The sequence below is a fragment of the Gorilla gorilla genome, chromosome 7 (assembly GCF_029281585.2).
Source record: "Gorilla gorilla gorilla isolate KB3781 chromosome 7, NHGRI_mGorGor1-v2.1_pri, whole genome shotgun sequence".
Classification (NCBI taxonomy): Eukaryota; Metazoa; Chordata; class Mammalia; order Primates; family Hominidae; genus Gorilla; species Gorilla gorilla.
Window position 1 is genome coordinate 105,550,171 of NC_073231.2, and position 13,238 is coordinate 105,563,408.

General features: G+C 38.8%; 1 protein-coding gene across 12 annotated transcripts in view; it reads left to right on the forward strand.

Moving 5' to 3' along the window:
• Positions 1-13,238, forward strand: part of VPS13B (vacuolar protein sorting 13 homolog B) — an 869,944-nt gene that overhangs the window by 714,236 nt on the left and 142,470 nt on the right. The gene's annotated exons all lie outside the window — the stretch shown is intronic.

The window sequence follows — 13,238 nt, forward strand, 5'->3', positions numbered from 1 at the left end:
CCATGTAAGGCTAGAAAGAGATGACTGTAGTTTTCATTTCCATAGCTGAAATGGTCTTGGGGCTTGAGGTAGGCTGATTTTTCTATTAAAGAAAAGGTCTAACCTGTGATCATATTCCCTAAGGTTTTGTGAAAGTGTGTTGCTTGTTATTCCCTGAGTTTAATATAAATGTCATTGTGGATATCACTATATTACCTTTGTACTTACTAATGTTCTACTGATAGGAGTTTCTCTTAAAATTTGTTTCTCCCTTAATCTTCCACCTATTACCAGATCATACAACCATCCACTCAAAATCTACAGGTCATTCCTGATTGCCTTCTTTCCCTACTTCCCTGCGTCAAAACCCATCAACAAGTCCTGTCAGTTCTGCCTACAAAATATGTCCCTATTCCATCTACTTCTCTGTTTCTGCTGATACAACTTGAGTTCAAGCTGCCATCTTCTGTTCCCTACTCCAGTAGCTTCCTAATTGGCCTCTATGCTTCTGTTCTTGACCACTTGGAATGCATTCTCCAAATAGCAGCTAAACTGATATTTTTTAAATGTAGGTTATACTATATCACTTCCCTAACTTAAAACCCTGTGGTGACTTCCTCTAATACTTAGAACAAAATTCAGATCTCTTGCTGTGGCCTGCAAGGACCTATAGTCTGGACTCTGCTCACCTCTCCAACTGGAGTTCATGCCAGTCTCTCCCTTTCTCATGATCCTTTAGCCACTCTGGCCTCCTTTTTCTCCTTGAGCAGACCACCTCTGTCACATTACCAACCTTGGTCTTCGTCAGTCAGGTACCAGCTCAAATATCATATCCTGACTAGCCCACTACAACTACTTCATTCTGTATTGCATTACCTTGTTTTACTTTCTCATAGTTCTTACTGCTAGTCCGAATTATGCATTTGTTTACTTGCGTGTGATCTTTCTACTGTTAGAAAATAAGCTCCTTATATGACTTGATGATGTATCTCCAGCCTCTGCTACATAGGTACACTCACCAAATGTTTGAAGTGACTGCTCTGTTCTTAACAAATTAGTTTTATAATACAAATCAGCTACATATTAATATAAGTCATATTACAGTCTTATTTAATTCCTTTTTTTTTTTTTTTTTTTTTGAGACAGAATCTTGCTCTGTCACCCAGGCTGGAGTGCAGTGGCAAGATCTTGGCTCACTGCAAGCTCCGCCTCCCGGGTTCAGGCCATTCTCCTGCCTCAGCCTCCCGAGTAGATGGGACTACAGGTGTCCGCCACCATGCCCGGCTAATTTTTTTGTATTTTTAGTAGAGACGGGGTTTCACCATGTTAGCCAGGATGGTCTGGATCTCCTGACCTCATGATCCACCTGCCTCGGCCTCCCAAAGTGCTGGGATTACAGGCGTGAGCCACCGTGCCCGGCCAAATTCTACTGTCTTATCAGACTTGCCTAAATGCAGAATATCTGTAGATTTTCAATCAAAATGAAAATACACATACATTAAAGTTTTAACTTCATGTAAGGGCTAAAGGTTTATAGTTATAGCTAGATATTAACACATTTATTAACATAAGTGTAATAACTAATTATTGGTGGTATGATGTAAATTATATTAAATAAGGCATCTAAGATAGTACATTTACTAGTGGCATATTTTCTATCTTCTCACTGCTATTAGGAGAGCATAGTGATTAAGACGATGAACTATAGCCAGAATGCCTGGGTTCAAAGTCTTGCTCTAGCACTTGCAAACATTGTCAGATTAGACAAGTAACAACCACTCAGGTTGGATTTTTGTTTTACTTTTTATTCCAACAACAAAATGAGGCTAATAATAATGTGATGATTGTAAGAATCAATAGAATCAATATTTATAAAATACATAGAACTGTGCCTGGCACATAGCAAATGTTATATAAGTATGACTATTACCACTATTACAGATTCAGCAGTCTAATCCAAAAATCTGAAATCCAAAATACTCCAAAATCCAAAACTTTCTGAGTGTTAACATGATGCTCAAAGGAAATGCTTATTGGAGTATTTCAGATTTTGAATTTATGGATTAGGGATCTTCAACTAGTACGTATTTGCAAATATTCCAAAATCTGAAAAATATCTGAAATCCAACACTTCTGGTCCCTAGCATTTTGGATAAGGGATACTCAACCGATATTATGATGACTATTGTCCAAACTCCTTTCATCAATAGAAGCACAGGCTAGACCAAGGAGATCTGGAGTATGATGGATGACTCTACAGACCAGCTGGAGTAGTCCAGATCAGAGAGTCCCAGGGACCCAGACAGTAGCCTTGGCATATAAGCAAAACACAGCCTGGCAGATTTCAGCGAGCAAAGAGTTGGTATCAAAAAGGTCTTGCTATGTTTCATATTTTGTTGGAGAAATGAAGATCCTATATGTGGGCAAAATTCAAAGACAGGGATGCTGGCCTAGGGAGCAAGACAGGGTTGTAACTACCAGAAGTTAGAAAGGAGGGAGAGCTGGATCCTAGTGGTGAGAAGGAGCACACTCAGAATCTACAACTTGGATCGAGGAACAGATCAAGACTGGCAACGAGGCGGACTTGATACCATGCTGCTGAGCTCTCAGTTCAATCCTCATACTCTCCCAGATAGGAGCAGAGTTTGTCCCAGAGCTTGGAGTGGGTCTGATCTGTGGAAGCAACTCTCTTGAGTTGCAATATTAGAACGATGCAAAATATTTTGTTTCATTAGAACTTCAGTTGGGGACAGAACATATGTAACACGAATCACAAGTTTGGTTTAATACAACAGCTTTCTCCTTGAGGATCTACAGTGCCAGGCCCTGGGCTTGCTCTGGGGGATCCAGAGACAGATAAGACACAATCAACTCAGTAAAAGCTCAATCCTTCAGTCTAGCAGGGAAGTTTCTGTGGTCATGTGGGGTAGAATAGTCTAATTTCATCTGTTGTCAGAATCATTCTCCTACCATATGTGATTATTTCTAGTTCTACACTAGAGGCACAGCTAAAATCCTCAACAGCTGATCCTGAATTTCAGGGAGCTTATGAAAGGAAGGCCCTAATCAACCTAGTGTATATTATAAAATGGGTTTTGAAGTCTCAGTTGCCACTGTCTCCCCACCCCCCACCTTATTTTAACTAACTCATTGACCTTGGGCAAACTACTGATTTTTTTGAGTTTCAGTTTCCTCAACTGAACATTGGAGTTGATGTTATCTACCTTTCACAGTTGTCGTGGAGTATTATATCTAATAAACTTAAATAAATAAATGCATTACACGTAGTGAGCTCTTAATAAGTGCTTGTTTCCTCCCCTCCACTTTTTCTTATCACACAAATGCCTAGACCACTAAAAAAGACTCCTAGATGGAATTCCAGGCTCCAGTATCTCTTCCTTCCAGCCTGTCCTTCTAAGTTTTTAGAGGAACAAATAGATTGTATAATTCCCTGAAGAAAACCTTCAGTGGCTCTGTTACTCTGCCAGACTGACCTTGAGAGCCCGGCATAAACTGCCCCCATCCCCCAATTTTGCCTTGCAGTCCCTTAGACATGGTGTGTCCTCTATCAAACTGGCCTATCTGGCATTCCCCAAACCAACCTATAACATCCTGCTTCCTCTTCATTTGAATCCCTCCCATCTCTGCCAGCTGAATTCCTCCGCACACTTCAGAAGAGCTAAAATACCATATAGTCAATGAAGCCTTTCCTAGATGCCATGTTCAAACATGATGTAGCCCTCCTCTGAAATCTTGTAGCACTTCGTGGTACTACTTTTATGCTATTTTTCCCTGTATTCCTCACACTTGAACTTATGTGTCCCCATCTTGTGTCTCTCCTAGATTGTATGTCTGTAAAGGAAGAGGTTGTATCTAATTTGTCATCATGTCCTTTACAGCAAGGTCCCCCAGCCCATGGCCTGTTAGGAACCAGGCCACACAGCAGAAGGTGAGCGGCAGGCAAGCATTCCCACCTGAGCTCTGCCTCCCAACCTAATGAGCAGGGGCATTACATTTTCATATGAGCGCAAACCCTATTGTGAACTGCGCATGTGAGGGATCTAGGTTGTGGACTCCTTATGAGAATCTAACCAATGCCTGATCATCTGAAGTGGAACAGTTTTATCCCAAAATCATCTCCCCACCCCTTGGTCTATGGAAAAATTGTCTTCTATGAAACCGGTCCCTGGTGCCAAAAAGATTGGGGACCACTGCTTTACAGTATCCATTGCAGTAGAGATGTTCAATAAATATGTTGACTGGATAAACGAATCCATGAACTTCCGTGTTCTGTTTCATATCATTCAGAAGTATTACATTATATATCACTATTTTATGGAACGAATGAATGTTTTTTTATTTTCTACACCGAACTATATCAGGGTGTGTTGTGTTATTTTAAGTGGTATCATCTGCTGTACACACAGTCTAATGTCATTACATTACTCAGCCTCTTTGTGATATCATTGAATAGTCTGCCAAGGTTACTTGCTCCCTTAAACAGTAGCTAATTCTTAAATACAGAGATATATTAATCTCCTTAGGTTTAGTCCTCAAAACAGAATTGAGTTTAGATGACTTTTTCCTTCAAGACCATTTAGTTCACTTAAAAATTGGCCTTATAGAGTTGACTTATAATACAGAAGCCTCAGATTTGTCTCTTTATATTCCTCATTCCATGATTGTTGATGAGATTTATAAACAAACTCCCCATATCACTTTATGGAATTTATTTTGTAATTGTAATGAAAAATATAAACATGAAAAACATGTCTATAATAATAAATCAAACTAATCATAGGTTCTGAATAAAAACCTCAAAAGTAATGTTCCTAGAATGCAAAAGCTTATTTTATGGTCAGCTTATAATTTTATCATGTGAACTTTTAAATATTAGTAGTATATTTAGATCTCAATAAAATTAGCATCTGTTAGATAAAGTAATGCCACCAACCTAGGAGTGTTGTGCAGTTTAAATGGGTCTAAATAAAAGAAATTACTGGCACTGTATGTGGCACATAGTAGGTTTTCCTCTCTCCTAATCCTCCTGCGTACACTGCCTATTGAGGATTCCATTTTGGAAATGCATATGTTCCCAGATTATAAATACTCAATCCATTTTTTGGTAGTAAAATTGATAATGGGTATTTTAATTCCTATACAGATCTGTCATGGTTCTTGGCCATTGTCACATGCCAAATGAAGATATCTAAAAGTTTATGGCAACATATAAATGAAAATAAATATGAAAATAAGAAGAATACAATGATAAGGGAACAGGAACAAATTCTTAAGATTGAAAATGCCTTTTTTAATCGAGAAAGTGTTAGCCACACCTGGCTAATTTTTGTATTTTTAGTAGAGATGGGGCTTCACCATGTTGGCCAGGCTGGTCTCGAACTCCCGACCTCAAGTGATCTGCCCGCCTTGGCCTCCCAAAGTGCTGGGATTACAGGCATGAGCCACCAAAAATTCTATTATTTATAAGTTAGCCAGTATGAAGTATTTTATTATAGCAGCATAAACTTTCTAAGACACAGAGAGAACCTAAATGGTAGAGATCTCTGTTATTTTTGCTCCAGTGGGCATTTCTGATCACTTGTGTGTTTTGCACCCAGCACTGTGCTGGGTACTTTACATACATAATAACTCATTAAATTTAATTTTACTCCATGAGGTGGGCCTCATTCCCATTTTACAAGTAGGAAAACTGAGGCCAAGGAAAAGTTAATTAACTGGTTGTGAATCACAAAATTTATAAGTGAGGGAGCCAAAATTTAATCCCCAGTCTTTCTGACTATAAAACCTGTTTTTTTCACCTATATGTAAAAAATTGAGATGATACATTAGAATGACAGTGAGCCACCTCATTGAGAAATGTGGAAAGAAGGAAAATAGAATTATCCTTTTACTTCAAATGTTACATCATGAAATAATGAGTTAGACAAAGATATGCAAAGTAACTTTAAGTCAATAAAAAGACTGCCAAACACACAAGATGGATTGGGTATTGTATTAGTCTGTATTCACACTGCTGATAAAGACATACCTAAGACTGGCCAATTTACAAAAGAAAGAGGTTTATTGGACTTACAGTTCCACATGGCTGGGGAGGCCTCAATATCATGGCAGAAGACAAAAAGGAGCAAGTCACATCTTACATGGATGGCAGCAGGCAAAGAGAGAGCTTGTGCAAAGAAACTCCTGTATTTAAAACCATCAGATCTTGTGAGACCCATTCACTATCACAAGAATAGCATGAGAAAGACCTGCCCCCTGATTCATTCATCTCCCACTGGTTCCCTCCCACAACAAGTGGGAATTATGGGAGTTACAAGATGGGATTTGGTTGGGGACACAGAGCCAAACAGTATCAGGTTTTAAGATAGCTAGAGAAAAAACTTTTCCTTTAGAAAGATGACTAGTCAGCTCTGGAGCCCAGGAGGGTCACAGAAATATTTGTTGGAATAGATCTTCCTGGCAGCAACCAAAGAAATGGTGCCTTAGAGTCTGGTTCACCTGGTAGCTAAATCCCCTTTATGGAAATGAATGTAGCAGCTGTCAAATCTCTGTGTCTAACATTCAAATCATGTAACCACCTAAATATCTTTCTAATAGTTTGGCTCCCAGTGTAGTCTGTCTACATGGAGAAAGTATATCATACACTGGTTGAGCCAACATCAGTATCCAGACTGCTTGGCAGTTATACATCTCATGGTAACTTAATAACATAACTTGGCATTTGGTTTATATGTCAGTCTCTAGTGAACTTTGTTAGCATGAGTCAGCATTCCTAAGTCTAGTCAGTGCTAGAATACCACTGAAATTTTCTGAGACTCTAGGACCATTGGCTAGATCTTGAATGATGGTTAATCCATCACATTAAATGCCCTTTTCTGGCTACCTGCCCTTCCCAGCAGGTTGGCCTTTCCCTGATAACATCTCTGTTCAATATGTCACAAACCTTTTCAAACAAATGTCTATTCTCACTACCTTAAGAGTTATGAGGAGTGGGGATAATGTGTGTGGAGCATTTAGCGTAATGCCTTACATAGTTGAAGACCCAATCAATTATTATGACACATAATAAATGGTAGCTGTTATCATCATTATCTTCTTTCCCATATCAATTGATCAAAGAATCTGGATTCTAATGTGTTAGACCACATTAGACAGACAAAGCCCTGTTTTCTGAGAAGGAGGTTTTTGTGTTTATAGTCTGTTAATGTCGTAATAATTGTTAGGGATGCTGGCTCTGTGTGTGATTGATGAATGCTTTCATTGAGAGCAACTGCTGTAAGAGACACTATCTTCCCCACAGTTATGGTTAGTGGACTCTGGTAGTATGTCGACTACAGTTCTTTAGGTTGCAGGTAGCAGAAATCCCACTGAAGTTAGCTTAAGCTAAAATGAGGGGGATTAATATCAAGATACAGTGGGGAGTCCTGGAAACAATTGCAAATTGCAGCCGGGCCTCTGGAAGAACTGGGGCCAGGAATGGAAGATAGGAACCCAGGGGAATATTCACTCGCTATTGCTTTTTCTCTGCTTCTTTCCCCATATTTGCTTTATTCTTCCCTTTCAACAGACTTTTTTTTTCTCCCTTTCTTCTTAGGCCACCCAGTACTTTCCCCACAGCTTCCATAGCTCCAAAAGTCACATTTACAAGTCCAGCCTCTGTTTCAGATCCACATTCCTAATTTACCAAGTTTGATATCAGGTGCTCTTGGCCCAGTCAACTTTGGTCATGGGGAGAGCCACATTTCACCAACATGGCTGAATTTGGGGTCATTGTGAGCTTTACAGAAATCCCCCAGGGGATCTATTTTATGTCACATCTCTCTTACTGCTCTTGCTTTCCACCCTGGCTATATTGGGCAAACTCATGGTTTGTGTTGACCTCTCACTGACAAAAATTGACTCCATTTTGCTGTGGTTTTTCCAGCTTTTCCCTTTGCAAATATCTGGAAAAGACATTCTGCTCTGCACATCAAAGGCTATCTGCATCTGGAGAAAAGCCTTACACCATTTTTAAATCCTGTCGCTGTCTTCCCCTAGTATCCTCTCAAAATGTAGGTTAGGCAAGGTCCTTTGTCTTACAGACACACCTGAGATAGTTTCTTATCTCCAGTGTGCTTAAGATCAATACCTTTCTTGACTAGTGCTTGCTTTTTAATGCAATGACTATGTAATACATTGGCAACTTCACAGATTCTATAGTCTTCCAGTTCTAATGAAGTATGAGAGCTTTACATATAAAGTAATTTTCTTTTTTTGAAATTGAGTTTACAATGTAATGTTTAATGTCTGTAGCTTGATGGTGATTTCATTGTGTTTAGTTTTCTAATAACATTTTATCTACTACTTGTCCACAGACTGAACTAAAGCTTCATTAAATCTTATAGTTGTGTGGGGTTTTTGTCTTTTTCATAATTACATGGAAAATGTTCTGAGTCAGATAGTAATAGTCAGTATTATCCAATAAAGTAGAAACTAGACTTTTGCTGCTTTAAATTTGACTTTACAAGCTTCCCGTAATTTTGAAGCACCTGGACCTGATAGGCAAAGGTTATGATATTAGCACATGATGGCACTACAAAAAGAGAATCCTTCTGAGAGTTATTTGCAATTGAATATGATTTGCCTCTTCCACACATAGCTTAAAAAGAATAAAAGGAAGTGTTCTTGGATGTTTCTTTTCAGCTGGGTTGGGCAGTTCACTTATAGTTGCACATATGTTCCCAGAATCCTGAGCCTTTTTATAAGCACCTCCTGCCCACTGGCAGCTGTACTAATGTGTCCCAGAAGGCTTTGCTCCTATCCATCATCTTTAGGAGGGATGCTCAAAGCCAGTTATGAAATTCATTGTTGTTGAAATGCAGAAAGGAAAATAAAAAGGCTTGGGGGCTTTGGGGAAGTAGGAGGCAGAGCCAGACTCTTAGGAAATAAAGGAAAGGAACAAGTCTTGTGTACCCAGTGGACACAATAATAAATGTTTTTGAATGATGGGTAACGGTGCTGGATCAACTGCTAAGTGTTTTGCTTCCAGAAGCCATTGCCTCCTTTTTTTAGACAAAGAAAAATCTAAAATAGAGTGTTCCCTGAATACACTTTTAATCATTCTGTCTTCATAATGTTGTAAAAGTATGAAAAAAAGATCTAGGAATACATTAAAAAGAGCCCTGCCTGAGATTTTTGAGATTAACTCAGTAAATACAGATGAAAGGACCTGGGCTAAATGCTGAGAGAGAGACACAAAAGTGGAGAGGGCTCTAGCTCTTCTCTCCTGAAAGGTACCTATAGGTACAGGTACAGGTACCTCCTGAAAGGTACCTGTAGTCTTTCAGGAGGGACAAGTACATAAAACATGACAGGGCAGAACTTGTGACATGCCATGAAAAAGCCACAGAGAATCTGCCTTTTTAAACGAAGCTTACATCTGAATTGAGACATCAAGACAAGGCTTCATGGAGGAGATGGTTACTGAGGTGATCCTTGAAGGATGAAGAGGATTAAAACTGAAAAAAAAATGGAGTGAAGGTGTATATAAAGAAGAACTCAGTGAGCAAAATTTCAGAACTGGATAGAGAGGGCAGAACATATTTCTCGGAAGTGGCAAATCATCTGGTTTGACGAGCACAGGCTAGACAAGTATGGGATTAGTGGAAGAGTGAGTGATAGGCTGCAGATGTGGCTTCTTAATCTCCATTCATTCCATGGAGGGAAAAGAGAAGGAAACTCATTTTTTGAGCACCTAGTATGTACCAAGCACCAAACTTGTCATTTTATATGTGATATCCCTTCTATCTTCCCTCTAACCTTGTATGTACCATTATCTTCACTCTAACCCTATGTGGTATGTACTGTTTAGAGCTAAGGTAAATGAGGTCCTGAGAAAAATAATTTTCCCAAGATCATAAAGCAACTTAAGGGAGTAAAACCAGGATTCAAATCTCAGTTTGTCGACTTCATAATTCTTTCTTCTTTGTTGTGCTACCCTGACTACATTTAGAGTGTGGGGTTTATATTTCATTTGATAGGCATTGGAGAACCACTGGCAGTCCAGAGCTTTGGAAACATTAGTAGTCTTGTGGAGGTGAAATGAATCAGGAGAGACCAGAATAAGAAGACCTGGTAAGGGTCTTAGAGAGATGAGAGGCTGCAACCTGAAGGGAGTAGTGGGGAAGGAGAAAAAGAAATGAATGCAAGAGAGGTTATAGAGAAGAAATCTATGTTCTTGACAACTAATATGGTAATTTAATGAGGAAGTAAGAGAAGTCAAGGTAATTGCAAGATTTAAGCTCAGTGGGATGTGTGGCAAAAGCATTCACACAATTTTGGAAATAAAGAGGAGTGCCTGCTATGCTAGGCACTATTCACTTTGTGAGGTGCTTTACACACATTCTATCTAAGCCTGAAATCAACCCTGCAGAGAAAGTGTTGCTATCCCCCTATTACAGTGAGGAAGCTGAGGATCTGAAAAGTTAAATGGGGGACCTCCTCTCCCTGAGCAGTGCATGAATTAACAAGAGATTTAACATACAATTTCAGGAAGTTTATAGACCCCCCTATAAGCCGTGAAAGAGTCTCTCGTGAACAATCACAAGAACATAAGAGACACTGCTGGGGCTTTTCAGCTCTATGTCAATTAGTATTAGGTTTAGATATGAAAGACAGAAAATATACAATACCAGTAGCTTAGGTAAAATAGAAGTTTATTTCCTTTCACACATGGGAACAGTCTGGAGGTTAGCGATCTAGGACTGCGAATGTCTCTACGAAGTCATGAGGACCCATCTTCCTGCTGTGTGCTACTCTGCCATCCCCAGCACCCTTTCCTTCATGGTCCAAGATGGCTGTAGAAGCTTCAAGCATCTTGTTCCTACTCCAGCCACAGGAATAGGAAAGGACCAAAACAGAGCATGCCTCCTCCCTTTATGGATATGCCTTGGAACCCACACACTGTACTGCTGTGCTGCTAACATCCCAGAGCCCAGAATTTTGTCACGTGGCCACACCAAGTTAAAAGGGAAATGGGGCTCGTTTGCAGAGGAAGAAAGAAAGAGGAGATATTGGGAGACAACAACAGCCCTGCTGGCATCACAGCCATAACACCAAGGAACTGTCCACAGTCTCTCCACCCACCCAGTAAACTGCTTCTCATCTTGCCTGATTGTGAGTTTCTTTGTCTAGTCTATGGTGCAGTAAGAAAACTCGCTTTCCAGTTCATTAACGAAAGGTCTGCCAAGGCAGAATTTGTAGATAACACTTAAGAAGCAAATGGGATTTTCGAAACAAAAAATAATAATAAATAGTTTGAAATGCTAGCATTCCTTGCCCTTCAAAAAAGTAAGAGGTGGGGAAGGAATTTTTCAGTAAGACGTGCTTTTAAAGTAAATGGAAAACATTTGCAAACTGGAAGAATACTGAAGTCATTTTTATCCTGTCACTTTATTTGGTGGTAGAAATTTTATTAGCCTATTTCTCTTTTCCTATTAAATACTCTCACATTTAAAAGGGGGAGGGGAGCATTTCTCAAAATGAAGAACTATGTTTAGCAATCAGTGTGTTTGATGTTCACTGCTCAGTATTAAAAATATTTGGGGTGTAAAAAATGAAAGAATAGTAAATATGAATTGATGGTCTGGTATCATCTTTTATGACTTGGTCTCTGTCAAATAGAAGTATTTGCCTCCTATGAGATTCACAATAAAAACCATTATCCATTAAGCATAGATCATTTCTTGGGAGCTACATTGTTGAAGAGAACAGCAAACAGAAGGAAAGAGGGAAGTACAGAAAAACAATGTCGTCCAGCTGTTAAGAGCACAGATTCTGGAGCTAAAGTCTCTGAGTCCAAATCCAAGGTCAGCTGGTGATCTCGGGCAAGTTATGTAAAGTAACTTCTTAGTACTTCAGCTTTCACATCTGCAAATTAGGGATAATCATAGCTCATGCCTCATTCAGTTGTTAGGAGGAATAAATGACTGTTGGATGTAAAAAAATATGTAGAACAGTGTCTAGCACATAGTGCTGAATAAATGTTAGCAATTATTATGTTCTGCTAAGGGCTTATCATCTCCAGGTGCTAATTTGCCTCTTGTTCTATCCTAGATTTTGAATCTTGGAGGAAATCTGAGTTTTGATTGCAAGCTACAAATTCTTTACCTCTTTATCTATCCTTTCCATAAAGATATTGGAAAAAAAATTTATTTTTGTCAAGCACACATGGCTTCCAATTTTAAAAATTCAATACCTAGTTAAAAAAATGAAACTTTATTACCTTAGATGTTTTCTAGCAACATTTTTAAATGCTACGTCAAAGTTAAAGGTCTTGGTTCTCTTATGCTTTTTAGCAGCAACCTTTTTAGCAGCTTTATTGAGATATAATTCACACATCATACAATTCCCTAATTTAAAGAGTATAATTCAGTGATTTTAATATATTCATGGAGTTGTGAAGTCCTCACCAGAATCAATTTTGGAATATTTTTATCACCTCAAAAAGAAACTTAGGACTCTTTAGCTTTCACCTTCTGGTCTTCCCAACCCCCAGCCCTAAGTAATCACGAATCTACTTTCTGTCTCTATATATCTGCCTATTCTGGACATTTCACATAAGTGGAATCATATAAATATAGTTTTTTTTGTGCCTGGCTTCTGTCATTTAGCATGTTATTTTCACAGTTCATCCATGTCGTATCATGTATCTGTACTTCATTCCTTTCTGTTGCCAAATGATATTGCTTTATATGGATATACCACATTTTGCTTATCCATTCATCAGCTGATGGACATTTGAGTGTTTGAACTTTTTGAATCCTTATTTACTTTACTTAGACTCTGTTGTATCCAACAAACTTGAGGGGAAGACCAAAAGATGATGATGATGATGAATCATATTTACAAGGTACTCTTAATGTACATTTTCTCAAAAAGCTTAAAATCTAAGCTTCATGAAGCAAATAGATTGGCAATAATTACCCAGCAAAATACAGTAAGTGTTATAACTAAAGGCAGGGATGGGAGTTAATATAATAGGAGATGGGTGTGAAAAGTAGACTTAAAACATGATAGTGGAGGGTTTTAAGTGCTTGCTGAGACACTTGGGCTTTATTCCATAAATAAGCACTTTATTCTGTGAAGGTAGTCATTAAGGCTATTGAGCTGAGCAATGACCATGACCAATTAAAGAGGAAAGGATGAATCAGGACATACTATATATTGGATGCATAGACAACTGTTCAGAGCACATTATA